The sequence below is a fragment of the Abramis brama genome (assembly GCF_963993115.1).
Source record: "Abramis brama genome assembly, chromosome: 9".
NCBI classification, from domain to species: domain Eukaryota; kingdom Metazoa; phylum Chordata; class Actinopteri; order Cypriniformes; family Leuciscidae; genus Abramis; species Abramis brama.
The window spans coordinates 13,554,961-13,566,724 of NC_139971.1; the positions used below are offsets into that span (position 1 = coordinate 13,554,961).

An 11,764-nucleotide genomic window follows, 5' to 3' on the forward strand; every position below is an offset into this window, starting at 1 on the left:
TTAACCCAATCCTTGCTTACTCAAAAGTATGCTGGTTCCAAAAATGTGTCAAACAGTAAGTTCAGCCAACCCAGAGTATGTTCACGCTTAATACACCAGACATTATCAACAGAGCGATGAATCGACGAGTCACCATGGAAACGGACACAAAGAAGATGCGCGCCATACTACTTCTTTCTTCTTCTTTGTTTAATGGCTATTTACATACTTAGTGCATATCGCCACCTATTTGGTGGTTGTGCAATAATTTTTCTGTGCAATAATTCACTTATCTGTGAACAAGAACTAACCTATATTGTTTGTTTGATGCTAATTATATAATAAAAATAAAGACTGATTAAACTTAGACCTAACAGTATGTGCTTGCAAACATGGCTGTAAAAGTTTATTTTTCAGAAAGAAAGGTTAACTTACCGTCACATATACACTGAACTCTCGGGTTGACTAACCTAAACATTGCTTACTCATCTTATCTTTAATACTTTTTTATCACTTATTACTACAAGAATTATATAGTTTGTTTGATGCTAATTATATATATAAAAAATAAATAAATAAATAATAAAAAACAGTATGTGCTTCCAAAGATAATATGGCTGTATAAGTTCGTTTCATGTTTAGCCTTTTTGCTTCCACATTTCTTGTAAGGTAAGATGTATCAATACATCTTAGTATAGAAATACATTATATAGAAAACTTTTGAGTGCAGAGCTAGAATGTGTAAGGATACAATAAATTCAATAAAGATTGAGAATAAAATAATCAAATTAGAGTAAAATAAACATTGTTTTATGTTCTAATAGTGCTTTATAGTCTGTACACAACTGTTTTCAACATTGATAACAATAATAATAAATGTTTCTTGAGCAGAAAATCAGCATATTATAATGATTTCTGAAGGATCATGTGAAACAAGACTGGAGTAATGATGCCTGAAAACACAGGAATAAATTGCATTTTAAAATATAAAACAGTTATTTTAAATTGTAAAAATATTTCACAATATTACTGTTTTTACTGTATTTTGGATCAAATAAATGCAGCCATACGAGTAGAAGAGACTTCTTTAAAAACATTACAAAATCTTACTGATCTAAAACTTTTGAACAGTAGTGTATATATAAAATTCCCTTTATAAACCCCAGTTAGCAGAAGATTGTGCGTACATGCCTCTCCACCCCATCTCCTCCCCAAAATAACCATATATGGAGCTTACAACGCCTTGTTTTACTATTTTACGTCATCTGCATATTATTTCCATGCATATTCCCATCCACGTGATACCATGTTTAACGGTACAAGACATTAGGAAAATATTAGATACGGATGTGCCGTCACATTACATTGCTAAAAATCATTTAGTAGCCTATCCTTGCCTTGTTTTTGAATAAATAAATAAAATAGTATAAAATAAATTTCAGAAATTTCCACTGGCCAAAATAGTATTTTTAATTGCTTTATATTTTTTATGGAAACAGATAGGCCTTATTGTGCATTATTGATCATTATTTGCGCAAAAAATATTTTCTCAGACCATGAGTTCTGTTATTATCATGCGCTAAGCAATCATCACTGTAGTTAAAACATTAAAACACTATGCCACAGGAAAAGTGTTTTTTTTTTGTTGTTGTTTGTTTTTGTTTTTTTTACTTCTTGATAATGATTTCATATAATTTAAGGGCTTAACTCCATTAATGAGAATGGCATATTTAATCTAATCTAATTTGTATATCAGACGTAAAACATTGTTTAAATCATTAAACTGTTATTGTGATCATGTACTGTATTTATGATTAGGAGTCATAATGAAGATGTGGTTTTCCTTCATCTGCCGTCAGTTTCTTCAGCTCACCATTGGTGTCGCCAAACTGCTCAGTCTCCCAAATGTGCATACGCATGGGTCAGAGTTTGCGTGCAGGTGCGCAAATTGTCCCATCAAGTTTGTTTTTATAAATAACAACTTATGCGTCGGAAGTGGCGTATGCCTCTTTCAGGGCCTGTTTTGTGCGTACGCAACGGTAATAAATGAGGCCCCAGGTAAGTCACATAACCTGCTTTCTGGGATACCCCATGTCACATATTAGCAAGTTACATGAGCTACAGACTAAAAAAAAACATACAGGTGAAACATTCTTCACTTTTTTTTTTTTTTCATTTGTAAAATAATAGATTTGTTATCTATATATAGCTGGATGTATAGTGTGCCAGAGAAAGTTGCCATGAAAGTAACATTTGGGTATCTTGACACTTTGGTCACATATTTTAGGGTATTTTTGTTTTGCAGATTTGCAGGCACTCCACATTATTGTCATTTTATTGGGTCCTAAGATATACCACACACATCACCAAAATGACTGTAAAAGACATTTTGATTGTGTTGCTTGGCATACACACCCACATTCAGCGAGAGAGACAGGCAGCAGTAGCACACGGTTCTCAGCGGACGCTGATGTATTAGACGCATATGGCAGACAGTGATTATTATACTGTGGGGCTGTTTAAACGAGACAGAGGATATTAACAAACCGTTGTGTGTGTGTGTGTGTGTGTGTTGCATGTATTCATACCCTCCTGCATTGATTGATTCGTATGGGACTTTTTTGTATGCTGAATGCTTGTTTTCTTAAAGTAGCAGTTACTGTACATACATGCCAAGCAGACATAATAGTTTTTGCCTAATGGCCCACCCACATGCAGGAAAGTGTGGGGAAGCATGAATCATCCAGCTGTAGCCTTCATCATTCCCAGCCCTGCCTTTTGGATGCAACATGACTGAATTTAAAGCATACACTGTTTAGACTGTAATCCTGTTCAGAATGACCATGATGCTTCAAAACATTTAGTAAATTTTTCTAAATGCCTAAAGGTAAGATAGACTATCTGAACAAAATCGTATACATTTTGTTCAATTAAGCGCCATTCAGTTTAGTCTGGATCAGCCAATAGAGGAATGAATTGAGAAAACGTCCCAGGTTACGTATGTAACCATGGTTCCCTGAGAGGGGAACGAGACGCTGCGTCCCAGATGACGCTTTGGGCAATGCCTTCAGCATGACTGTGTCTGAAGCACGTGTGAAACTAGTCCAATCTTGATTGGTGCTGTGTCACCTCGTGATGTGTGCCAGCATAAGGCGGAAGCTATAAAGGGAAGCCAGGCAACACAACAGTATCAGCTTTTGAAGCAAACCAAGGCATGCAGGAATTATGGCAAGAGGACGCAGCATCTCGTTCCCCTCTCAGGGAACCATGGTTCCCTTATTGGTCGGTCACTTCTACGTACGTCGTGACCAACTGATAGGAATCTCGCTAGAGAGGCCAATCCACTTCGAGTGAAACTAAAACGAGCCAATACACATTGTCATGCAGTCATTTGCATTAGCTGTTCAGCCTCACAGCGCGGATATATAATGAGCAGAGGTGCGATTGCATTTCAGCTTTTTGCTTTGGAGCCAAGCACTTCGATGCTCTCTACAAACTCCCAGGAGATTGTGAAACTTCAAGCCAGCTCTTTTCTCGAACCTCTCCACTTTGGTGCGGGTGTGACGGCACAGCAGCGCGAGCGGTCTTCTCTCTCTTTCTCTCTCTTTTTTCTTTTGACTTTTGGCAAACAAAAAGCTGTTGTCACAGCTGGTAAGGTGTGCAGTGAGAGCGCTCAACAGCCGTTTTCACGGCTGGTAAGACCAACGAGAGAGAAACAGCACACAGACAGGTGCACATCCCTGTCTGTGTTCGCGGTGACCGTTCCCCTGCGTGCCTCAGCACCAGTGAGAGCAGTCCCTATAAGAGCTTACACAGATAGAGCGTGTCTTTAAAAAAAACCCTCAGAGGGTTGCTTCGGGCTCTGACCTGGGAGACCTGAGGATCACGGTGAGCGCACTTCCTTCGTGGAACCAACATCCTAGGAACCCTCATCCCTCTCACATTCCGCAGCCAGCAGACACACTGAACCATCCTCGAGATGTGTACCAGTCATTTCCTTTGGTGCTCCCCACGATGAACAGATGTCGATCGCTGTATCGGAGGGAGGGTCAGACTTCTCAGTACTTCTTCAGTACTCGTCCGACCTAACCGGCCGCTTCTGCCGTGCATGCCATGGCGTTGCTGCAGGTCCATCAGGCCAAGGCACTGAAGGAACTGCACAGGGGTGGTCACGACCCACAAGTTCTCCAGGAACTTCGTGCCGCAATGGACCTCGCGCTTCGTGTGACGAAGGTCACCACTCGGTCAGGGGGTCGTGCGATGTCATCTCTGGCTGTGTCTGGCCGACATGAGGGAGACCGACAAGCTCCAGTTCCTTAACTCCCCCGTGTCCCAGACCGGCCTCTTCGGCGACGCGGTTGAAAACTTAGCCCAGCAGTTCTCTGAGGTACCCCCACCAAGAAGGGCGGCAAAGCCCAGAACAAGCGGCCCTAGGATGGGCAACCCAGAGATGGACAGGACTGCTCTTCGGGAGACGGTGACCGCACCGCTTCCTCCCCCGGAAAAGGGCTGGGTGGAAAATCTTCAGTTTCCTTTTATTTGTGTTCCGCCGCTGGTCTCAAAACCAGCGGTACCAAAATTCTCAATAAAAGAGCAGTGCCCGGTTACATAAAGCACCTTAAGTGTAATTTTCCCTTAAGTTCACCCTTATGTTTCCCTTAAACCTAAGGGTGTTGCAGAAAAAAACCCTTAAGTGTTACTTAAGGGTTTCTTTAAGTGAAACGTCATAAACACTTAGAATTTCCCTTAAATGCTGTTTTTTCACTTAAGTAATCCCTTAAAAAGCGTTAAGTGTTGCATAAAACCCCTTAACGGTCATTTTCCTAAGTATAACTTAAGGTTTGGAAATCGTAACCTTAAGAGTAACGCGGACAAAAATAAGACGACATGGCTGAATTTATGGAACCAGCTGAAGATCATTATGTGCCAAGAAGATTTTTTAGGGATAGGGAGAACCCTTTGGACCATCTTAGCGATGAAAAATTGTTGCAAGAATACTGATTTGATCGACGCGCAATATTTGACATCGCTAACAAACTAGACGGCGACCTTGACCATGTCACACATCGCAACCACTCTTTACCTGCGGTGTTACAACTGCTTATAGCACTGCGTTTTTTTGCAACTGGGAGTTTTCAGACGGTAGTGGGAGATGTTTTCCACGTGCATAAATCGTCTGTCAGCAGAGTGGTTCACCGGGTTGCGGGGGCTCTTTACCGTCATTTAAACGCAACGGTTTGCGTATCTATGGCAACAGCAGATTTTTTATAAAGTGAATCCAGGATCGCTGTCGTGAAACACTTAAATGTTTCCCTTACCTAAGAGAACCGTTTAAGAGATTATATGCAACACCCTTAAGTTATTCTCTTAGGTAAGGGGAAATCGCCCCTTAAGTATCATACTTAATGGAAAAACTTAAGGTGCTTTATACAACCGGGCACTGGTTCTTCCATCTTTGGCTTGCGGGCGGAGATCGCAGTCCTACTGGCAAAGGACGCAATAGAGCTGGTCCCTCCAGCCGATGTGAGGTCAGGGCATTACTGTCCCTACTTCATTGTACCCAAGAAAGGAGGTGGGTTACAACCGATCTTGGACCTGCGAGTTTTGAATGGGAGCCTCCACAAGCTACCGTTCAAAATGCTCACACAGAAACGCATTTTCGAATGCATCCGTCCCCAAGATTGGTTTGCAGCGATCGACCTGAAGGACGCGTACTTTCATATCTCGATTCTTCCTCGACACAGGCCATTTCTGCGCTATGCATTCGAGCATATCAGTACAAGGTCCTGCCCTTCAGGCTCTTCCTGTCTCCCTGTGTCTTCATGAAAGTCACGGAGAGGGCCCTTATTACCATGAGAGAACAGGGCATTCTCATCCTCAACTATCTCGACGACTGGCTCATACTAGCACACTCTCGAGATCAGTTATGCGAACACAGGGACCTCATGCTCAGGCACCTCAGCCAGTTGGGTCTTCAGGTCAACTGGGAAAAGAGCAAACTCGGCCCCGTGCAGAGGATTTCTTTTCTTGGTATGGAGTTGGATTCGGTCGAACAGACCGAATCCAACTCCGAAGAGCAACGCGCTCAGTCGGTGCTGAACTGCTTGAACACGTTCAAAGGCAGGACGGCGGTCCCACTGAAATCCTTTCAGAGGCTCCTGGGGCACATGGCAGCAGCAGCAGTGGTAACCCACCGCATATGAGACTGCTTCAGCACTGGCTTCATGGCCGAGTCCCGAGATGGGCGTGGAATCACGGCACTCACCGGGTGACAATCACACCGGTGGCCCCCAGACCTTCAGTCCGTGGTCAGACCACTCATTCCTGCGTGCAGGAGTCCCATTGGAACAGGTGTCCAGGCATGCTGTGGTATTCACAGATGCCTCTGCCACCGGCTGGGGTGCCACGTACAACGGGCATGCAGTGTCAGGAGTGTGGACGGGTCCCCAACTGCATTGGCACATCAACTGCCTCGAGTTACTAGCAGTAAATCTCGCTCTGAGACGCTTAAAAAGGCCCCTACAGGGCAGAGACCTGCTGGTCTGTAAGGACAACACTGCGACCGTTGCGTACATCAACCGACAAGGTGGTCTACGCTCCCGTCGCCTATTGCAACTCACACGCAATCTTCTCCTCTGGAGTCAGAAGCATCTGAGGTCGCTTCGAGCCATGTATGTCCCCGGTGTGCTCAACCGTGTGGCCGACGAGCTATCATGAGCTGTGCTCCCGGGAGAATGGCAACTTTACTCCCAGGCGGTTCAGCTGATCTGGAGGGAGTTTGGGGAGGCTCAGGTAGACCTGTTTGCCTCCTCAGAGACCTCACACTGCTAGCTGTTTTACTCCCTGACCGAGGGAACACTTGGCACAGACGCACTGGCACACAGCTGGCCCCGAGGCCTCCGCAAATATGCATTTCCCCCAGTGAGCCTACTTGCAGAGTCCCTGTGCAAAGTCAGGGAGGACGAGGAACAGGTCCTTCTGGTGGCTCCCTATTGGCCCACCCGGACTTGGTTCCCAGAACTCATGCTCCTTGTGACAGTCCCTCCCTGGACCATTCCTCTGAGGAAGGATCTTCTGACTCAGAGATGGGGCACCCTATGGCACCCGCATCCGGACCTCTGGAAACTCCATGTCTGGTCCCTGGACGGGACGCGGAGGTTCTAGGTGACTTACCCCCAGAGGTACTTCACACCATCACTTCTGCGGGAGCGCTGTCTAGGAGATGTGCGTACACCTTGAAGTGGAAACTGTTAGTCGAGTGGTGTTCTTCTTGCCGAGAGGACCCCCGAAGATGTTCGATAGGGTCCGTGCTTTCCTTCTTGCAGCAAGGGTTGGAGCAAAGGCTGTCTCCCCTCACCCTCAAAGTCCATGCTGCCACTATTTCAGCATATGACAACCACATAGATGGCAAATTAGTGGAAAAGCACGACCTGGATAGTATCGTAGATATTATCGAGAGTAGATTGGCCTCTCTAGCGAGATAGCAAAAGTTGTTCTCTGTACTAGAGAAAGCATACTCTTCTTGCTGTTGAGTCTCAACCCCAAGCATTTGGTGTGGTCGAGCACACCATCTCGACGTCGGCCCTCATTTCTTGAGATTGGGCTAATATTAGCCAGTCATCTATGTAATTGAGTATATGGATGCCCTGAAGTCTCGGAGGAGCCAGAGCTGCATCCGTACATTATAAGTATCAAGTGAATTCCATCGGGGTTTTTTTCGAGAAAATAATGGGTTGTCTTAACAGTAACGTCCAACAAGCCCAGGAGAAACCAAGGCAGAACATCATAACACCAGTTACCGCCCTTTGTCTTTGTTTTGGAACGCTCAAATTGAGTTACGGTACTCTGCCTTTGTTTAGCCGCGCGTCAATATGAAGTTACTGTGCTGGTGTTCTATCAAATAATGCTACCTATCAGGTTGTATGGTTATCTGCCTTTGTTTTACTGTCCATTAAAATTTTAATTACGGTGTAGCCTGTGTACTTTGTACAGCTGTTATCAGTCCCTGTAACTTCTGATGTCCTCAGAGCTTTGTCCTGCACAAACGCGGTCAGAACATTTAGTATGGTCTGAAACAGCTCCATTGACAAACGTGCAGTATTGATCGCGAAGGATATATGCAGAGTTGACAGAAAAATGTTACACATGCCATTGCAGATGAATACAACAAAGAACTAAAGCCCCGCCTCACCCAGTTCGGGTACCGGACCTGGTTGAAACACTCATGCATCAAGCTGGCAGAGTGCCAAAACTTCAGCGGCGCCTTCAGCACCACGCCTAAACACGGTCATGCCAACACTGGACTAATATATCACAGGGAATGTTAATAATGAAGCAACAAGGGTATATTGGTGCATACAACTTTATGAAGCAATAAGTGTACTGGTGCATACAACATCAGACCAGCTGTTACAAGCGGGTATACCTATAGAGCATCCGGAATAAATCCGTGGGACGAGCAAAGTGCACAAACACAATAATAGGGCAGACAGCTGAAACCACTGCATACTGAAAAGATGCAGAACACAGAAGGTTGTGCAATAAATGCATTAGTCGTCTAGGTAGTCCAGAATGCGCTCCCCACTGAGTCTAAAAGGAGAAAGCACTGCGTTTTTGTGAACGTATGAGGAGCGCGACACCTTCGAACATGAATCTCGGGAAGCGCCTGTGATGAGGGCTATCTGAATGTGAAAGTATATGCGTCTTTCAGATCCACCTCTATAAACCAGTCCCCTTGTCGAATGTGCGCGAGGATCTGTTTTATCGTGATCATTTTTAAAAAGTGCTTTGCAAGTCTTATGCCGCTCAGTACCAATTGAAGATACTCTTTAACACTATGGAGGTATTTTGTCATGTTTGATGTATTAATAATGCCATCAGAATGCAACCAAAGCACAGGATAGCAATAAGTAGATGGCTATAAGTAATTGTAAATCATACAAAATAAATGCCATGATCACTAGATTTTATACAGGTGTTACTATAATGATTTTGTTAATGGTGATCAGCAACCAAATATTGATAATATGGAAGTTACTGCCTTTTGCCTGGGCATGAGTTCTCACTTTTTGCTGACAATACAAAGGCAGAGTACAGTAACTTAAAAATAGTGGTCAAAAGTCAAGTTTGAGCTCGAGATTTTTTTTTTATGTAGATAATTTTCATTACTAAAACATCTAATTGCCAGATTTCCAGTGTCCTACCTTTAATTAATTTGGTGGGACAACTAAAAATCTTTAAAGTCATTTTTCTCATTTCCACACTCTAGCGAGTTAAAGGGTTAGTTCACCCAAAAATGAAAATTCTGTCAGTAATTACTCACCCTCATGTTGTTCCAACCCCGTAAGACTTTCGTTCATCTTCGGAACACAAATTAAGATATTTTTGATTAAATCTGAGAGCTGGATCACTTCTTCATAGGCTTCTATGGGATCGAAACTTGCCAGCCCAGAAAAGTTAGTAAAGACATCGTTAAAATAGTCCAAGTGACTACAGTGGCTCAACCATAAGTTTATCAAGCGACGAGAATACTTTTTGTGCGCAAAAAAAACAAACAAAAATAACGACTTTATTCAACTATTCATTTTCTTCTGTGTGGGCCTGAGTGAATTCACGTAGTGTAACAGTGCAGCGCTTCTTTGTTGTACGTCACCTCGTAGGCTCACTATTGGCCGATGCTGGTCATGTATGTGATCTTGTGTGTCCCCACCCGTGATGTAACGAGGGCAAGGATGCACACACATCTAAACTGCTGGTTATTCGCCATTTCTTTTTTATATTTTTCAACAAGGACAGACAACAACAAATAAGACAGACAGTAACAAAGCGCTTGCTGAAGACAGAAAGCTGATGCCGTTGTGTTGTCAGCTTCACTTTATAGCTTCCGCCTTACGCCAGCACAGGTCACGAGCTGTCGCAGCACCAATCAAGATTGGACTAGTTTTACATGTGCTTCAGACGCAGTCAGGAAGGTGTTCCCCAAAGCATCAGCTGAAACACAGCAATTGATTAACTCAAAAAGGAACTGACAAACATTCTGTAAATATGTCTTGCTGGTTTGTTTGTTTGTTTTTACTTATGTCATTAAGCATCAGCGAAGACACTGCCATTCAACAGCTCAACTTAAAAGTACAGCTGGGTTCCTGGTGATTAACTTTTTTTTTTTATGAACAAAAAACGCCATTTGCATTTCATTCTTAGTCTTAATTTTAAACCCTGTCTATCAGTATGATTTATTTAAGAAGAAAAAAAAGCATCCCAACTGACTAAAACTGATGTCTTAATTGTAAAAATAAAAGTTGCTAAAATGACAAAGTGAGAAGTTCATTGCATTTTTGGAATAATGATAAAAAAAAGTAAAAATAAAATAAAAAAAGAATAGAAGTGGAAGAAAATATATTGTAACAATATTCCCATACTATTAAAATGCATGTGTAGGTTTGCCATTCACAATGGTTCAATGTTTTTTTAGTTTCTTTTTGGAGGGGTGTTTGTGAAGAACTTCAGGTAGTAGACATTAGAGGTGATGAGCATTCTCCAGTGGCATGGATTTAATTGAATCTGAAAATGGTGTTACCCCAAGCGGCGACTGCTGTCGTTACTAATCTAGGTGTGGATGATGGCCGACTCACACTCGCAGGGTGGTCACCCTACTTTTTGGTTTCTTCTGGACAAACAACCTCCCAAACAGCCATGACTCACTTTACATCACTGGCTTCAGAGAATGTCTCCTGTGTCCCACATGCACACAACCAATTACTCATCTATGTCTCTTTCTTTCTTCTACCTCCTTTCTATTTTCCTTACTTTCTCTCACTGCAGATATCACAGTGGCAGTTGACATGATGACTCCCAGCACAAGGCCTTCCACAAAGCACAAGACCTCAAACTCTCTGAAGACAATGCAACGAGAATCGAATCCATAATTCCCCCTTTTCCCCTGGCACTGTTCTTAAGAACCGAATCCTTTGATAGATCATTTTCCTCAGATTGCACCTACAGCTTCTTTTTTCTACAAATAAACATATCAAACGGAAGAAAAAATGGAAAAGTGATAACAAGACTTAAATCAGAAGACAGCTAACATTGTGGAAAGGATGTTATCCTGCTGCTGGAAACACTCTTTTCTTTTCAGGTGAAAAACATCAGTGCATGTTATTGTTAGTACATCAGCAGACATCGCTTCATGGCCACACTCAGCATCTTTGTGGGTGACTTTCTTCCAACATTGTAATTATGCAACCAGGTATATATGTGTTTTTTTTTTTTGTTTGTTTTTTATCATGAGTAATTGTGTTTTCAGCTAGTCTCAAGCCATCATTTCAAATAATTTAGAAATAAAAAGTTAAAAGAAAGCATTATAACTAAAAAATATGTTACAAATCTGGCAAGGATTAAAAATTAGTTTTTTTTCTTTTTTTCTTCAAATAATTTCCTTATCAAACCCAATCAAGTTATGTAGATACCAATTATTTTAATTTAAACAATAAAAGCTTGTAAATCTATACAGATACAACAAAATAGATCAAATGAATGAAGATTCCTCTCATTCAAACTAAGTAATTTTATTTTTGAGAGTAAGGATTTGCTATACACACACCAATAGATGACAGGCCATTATCACTAAAATCATGTGCTACCTAAATCATGTTACTACAAGCTATATAAACCACAGGAAATTTGGCAATAAGTGTCTAAATCTGTAGCACATATCTGCTAAATTAATACAAATTAATTTGTTAAAATAGTTATAATTCTGTCATCATTTACTCACCCTCAGGTTGTT

The 11,764-nt window shown here is 42.2% G+C and overlaps 1 protein-coding gene across 1 annotated transcript in view; it reads left to right on the plus strand.

Annotated features, from left to right (window-relative positions):
• mafa (MAF bZIP transcription factor a) overlaps positions 1–11,270 on the plus strand; it is a 162,320-nt gene extending 151,050 nt beyond the window's left edge. Inside the window, exon 3 of the mRNA XM_084124757.1 lies at positions 10,801–11,270. The gene's annotated coding sequence lies outside the window, so the exon portion shown is untranslated. The remainder of the gene's footprint in view (positions 1–10,800) is intronic.
• The last annotated feature ends 494 nt before the right edge of the window (positions 11,271–11,764 follow it).